The sequence below is a fragment of the Brassica napus genome, unplaced genomic scaffold (assembly GCF_020379485.1).
Source record: "Brassica napus cultivar Da-Ae unplaced genomic scaffold, Da-Ae ScsIHWf_3190;HRSCAF=4017, whole genome shotgun sequence".
Classification (NCBI taxonomy): Eukaryota; Viridiplantae; Streptophyta; class Magnoliopsida; order Brassicales; family Brassicaceae; genus Brassica; species Brassica napus.
The window spans coordinates 17,501-22,500 of NW_026016400.1; positions in this window are offsets into that span (position 1 = coordinate 17,501).

Here is a 5,000-nt window from a genome sequence, read left to right on the forward strand (position 1 = left end):
CTTTGACTCAGGCGTTTACACCTTTGGGTCAGGACATACCGACTCATACTGCTATTCCTATAAGGAACCAGCAGGCTGGCCGAGCAGCAGCAGCTCCGGTAGCTGGTGGAGCAGCTCCGGTTCATGGGGAACAGGAAGCTGAGGTGATTGAGATTGACCCCCCAGCTAGGGCGACCAGGAAGGTGGATTACTTGAAGGTGCTGGAGCACATCACTCGTATGGGCACTAAACACTTTGCTGGAAGTGTTGACCCTCTTGAGGCGGATGAGTGGAGGAGCAGGTTGGCTCGTAACTTCAGCTCAAGCCGCTGCCCAGAGGACTACCAGAAGGACATTGCGGTTCACTTCTTGGAGGGAGATGCCCACAACTGGTGGTTGGCTCTTGACAAGCGCACCAATGGTACCATAGAGCGCTTTGAGGACTTTGAGGTTGAGTTCAACCACAAGTACTTCCCAGCTGAGGCATGGGACCGTTTGGAAGCTAAGTTCCTGGACTTGGTTCAGGGACGCAGGACGGTACGTGAGTACGAAGAAGAGTTCAACCGACTCAGGCGCTATGTGGGTAAGGAGTTGGAGGACGAGGCAGTTCAGGTTCGCCGGTTCATCAGAGGCCTTAGGGCTGAACTCCGGACCTATTGCTCAGTCCGTACCTTCTCCACTGTGTCTGAGCTGGTTGAGAGGATGGCCTTGCTTGAGGTCAACCTTGCGGATGAGCATAAGCAGAAGGTCAAAAGTGTGGTGGTGGCTTCAAGCCAGAGTGGTGACCGGAAGAGGAAAAGGGACCAGGCTGAAGAGGGTAAAACCTCAAGTGGTAGGCCTGTGTGTCCCAAGTGTGGCCGACACCATGGAGGTGAATGTTGGAGAGCAATGGGAGCTTGTCTTCGATGTGGTAAGATGGATCACTCAGCTCGGGACTGTCCTAGACAGGAGCAAGGAGCTGGTGGTGATACCAGGACTTGCCACTACTGTGGAAAGAAGGGACATCTCCGTAAGGATTGTCCCAAGTTAGCAGCCGGGTCGAGCAAGGGCCGTGGTGAGGGCAACAAGCCAGACCAGAACCGCGGTCAGACCTCTGCACCCCGCGTCTATGAGCTGTCCAAGGATGAGGACAAGGCTGGACCATTCCTCGCGATCACTGGTAATGTGTCTGATCTTATTCTTTCCAATTCAGTAGAATTGCATGGTATGGAACCTAGGACGGTTAGATACTTAGTTTGGGTCATGTGTAGGGACCCTAAGTATTGGTGGTGTGGAAACACATGTACTTTTCGATACTGGAGCTACACATAGTTTTGTGAGTCCAGGGATGCTCGGAAAGGGGTTGTTCCAGTTGGGAACGGGGGATTGTCCTGGGGTAGTGAATGCGGCCGGTGGGCAAGTGATGCATTCGCTAGGGGTGATTCAGGACGTCCCAGTAATGATCCAGGACAGGGTCATGCCTGTGGATCTTGTGGTAGTCCACCTAAAGAATCACGAGGTGATCTTGGGTATGGACTGGCTTGGAAAGTATCGGGCCACTCTTGACTGTCACCGGGGGCGTGTGCTTTTTGAGAGTGGGTGTGGGGCTCCGATCAGGTTCCAAGGTATACGTCCGATCTCTGGATGCTTGGTGGTGTCAGCTATCCATGTTGAGAGGATGCTGAGGAAGGGTTGTGAGGCTTATCTGGCCACAATCGCCACTAAGGAGGTCGTAGGGGGTGGTGACCCGGAGGGAATACCGCTGGTTGGTGAGTTCCAGGATGTGTTTAGGGCGCTACAGGGCATTCCCCCTGATAGGTTGGATCCATTCATAATAGAACTCGAACCAGGGACGGCCCCATTATCCAAAAGTCCCTACAGAATGGCTCCTGCCGAGATGGCCGAGCTTAAGAAGCAACTTGAAGAGTTGCTGGATAAGGGTTTCATACGGCCTAGTGTGTCACCCTGGGGAGCACCAGTCCTCTTTGTGAAGAAGAAGGATGGTAGCTTCAGATTGTGTATTGACTATCGAGGGTTAAACCGGGTGACTGTGAAGAACAAGTACCCATTGCCTCGGATAGATGAGTTGTTGGATCAGCTCAAGGGTGCAAAATGGTTTTCTAAAATCGATTTGGCTTCAGGGTATCATCAGATTCCCATTGAACCAAATGATGTAAGGAAGACAGCCTTCCGAACCAGGTATGGCCACTATGAGTTTGTGGTCATGCCATTTGGATTAACCAATGCACCAGCAGCTTTCATGAAGATGATGAACAGCATATTCAGGGATTTCCTGGATGAGTTTGTAATCATCTTCATTGATGATATCTTGGTCTACTCCAAGACCAAAGAGGATCATGAGAGACATCTAAGAGCAGTGTTGGGACGATTGAGGGAACAACAGCTCTATGCCAAATTGAGCAAGTGCAGTTTTTGGCAAAGAAGTGTTGGGTTCCTGGGTCACATTGTATCCGACCAAGGTGTCTCCGTGGACCCGGAAAAGATTAAGGCCATACAAGAATGGCCTAGACCTAAGAGTGCAACTGAAGTCAGGAGCTTTCTAGGTCTGGCCGGTTATTACAGGAAGTTTGTCAAGGGGTTTGCCAGCTTGGCTCAACCTATGACACAACTGACTGGGAAAGACGTGAGGTTTGTATGGTCTGAGAAATGTGAGGAATGTTTCTCTGCACTTAAGCACATGTTGACAAGTGCACCGGTATTGGTGTTGCCAGAGGCAGACCAACCATATGTGGTTTACACAGACGCCTCCATAACCGGATTAGGATGTGTATTAACCCAACATGGGAAGGTCATCGCTTATGCCTCTAGGCAGTTGAGGAAGCATGAGGGGAACTATCCAACCCACGACCTTGAGATGGCCGCAGTGGTGTTCGCCCTCAAGATATGGCGATCATACTTGTATGGTGCCAAGGTTCAGATTTTGACCGACCACAAGAGTCTCAAGTATATATTCACTCAACCTGAGTTGAATTTGAGGCAAAGGAGATGGATGGAGTTCGTGGCCGATTATGATCTGGATATTGCTTACCATCCAGGTAAAGCAAACCTAGTGGCCGATGCCTTAAGCCGTAGGAGAGCTGAGGTATCAGCCGAGAGGGAAGCAGAGGTGCTGGAAGGGATGGTTAGGACATTGCATTTAAACACACTGGCCAGCGAGGACGAGCCGTTGGGTTTAGAAGCAGTGAACCAGGCTGATCTCCTTACCAGGATCAGGCAAGCACAAAGCTTGGATGAGAACCTCCAGAAGGTTGCTCTGAATGATAAAACCGAGTACCAGGTTGCGAGTGATGGTACGATTTTGGTCCATGGGAGGATCAGTGTTCCGAATGTAAGGGAACTAAAGGAAGAGATTATGAGTCAGTCTCATAAGTCTAAGTTCTCTGTGCACCCGGGACTGAACAAGATGTACAAGGATATCAAGAGGTACTATCATTGGATCCGTATGAAGACGGATGTGGCCGAGTGGGTGGCTAAGTGTCCTACTTGCCAACTCGTCAAGGCTGAGCACCAAGTACCCAGTGGATTACTCCAGAATCTACCTATTCCAGAATGGAAGTGGGATCACATCACCATGGACTTTGTGTCAGGTTTTCCCATGACCAGGAATAGAAAGGATTCGGTTTGGGTAGTGGTGGATCGTCTGACCAAGTCAGCTCTGTTCATACCAATCAAGAAGACTGATGGTGTGGAGCCCTTGGTACAGATTTACATGGATCAGGTGGTACGCCTGCATGGTGTACCAGCCAGTATTGTGTCGGATAGGGACCCTCGGTTCACTTCTTATTTCTGGAAGGCTTTCCAAAAGGCCTTGGGAACAAGAGTGCACATGAGCACAGCCTATCACCCCCAAACGGATGGTCAGTCTGAAAGAACCATCCAGACGTTGGAAGACATGTTAAGGGCTTGTGTCTTGGACTGGGGAAATTCCTGGGAAAGACACTTGCCATTGGTAGAGTTTGCTTACAACAACAGCTTCCATACCAGTATTGGGATGTCGCCCTACGAAGCTTTGTACGGACGGCCCTGCAGGACACCATTATGCTGGACCCAAGTGGGGGAGCGCAGCATGATAGGACCTGAGATAGTGGAGGAGACCACGGAGAAGATTAAGTTCATCCGTGACAAGATGAAGGAGGCACAGGACCGTCACAAGTCTTATGCGGATAAGAGAAGGAAACATGTTGAGTTTGAGGTGGACGACATGGTCTACCTCAAGATGATTACTTTCAGAGGTCGGAAAAGGGTTTCTGGCCGAGGGAAGTTGGATCCAAGGTACTTGGGTCCATTCCGGATCATTGAGAGAGTTGGTTCGGTGGCTTACAAGCTTAACCTACCAACTGAGATGGAAGCATTTCATAATGTATTCCATGTGTCTCAATTGAGAAAATGTCTTTCAGATCAAGACATTGTGATACCGGAAATTCCATCTGATCTAGGCACGAACCTCACCTTGGAGACAAGGCCGGTTCGGATTGTAGACAGGATGGAAAAAGCAATGAGGAACAAGACCATTCAAATGGTCAAAGTCGTGTGGGAATGCAGTGGGCAAGAACAAGTCACTTGGGAAACCGAGATGAGAATGAAAGCTGACTATCCAGAGTGGTATGGTCAGTTTATGATGGAGACAAGTCTAGACTTGGATTCGAGGACGAATCCATCTCAAGTGGGGGAGACTTGTCATGTCCCTGATTCTAGATAGAGCCTTCGGGCACAGCCATGGTACGGGGAGACGTGCTAGTCAGGTCGTAAGACCTAAAGACAAGCGTATCATGGCTGGAATGGATGGTTAAGTGCATCAGTATGCTGAGACTTGACCAGAATCGGATGGAGACAAGGAAATAAGAGCTGGATGAGTTCTAAGGCAGCTGGACGATGATGGGAAGCAGCTCAGTCAGCTAGGACAAGCTTAGTGTAGCTCACACTAGCTTGGGTCAGCTCCAGTAGCTGGATCACTAGCTCCCTCAGCTGGGGAAGCTGGCACTCAGCTCAACTCAGCTGGGTGGAGTGTTATGGTCCGGGCCA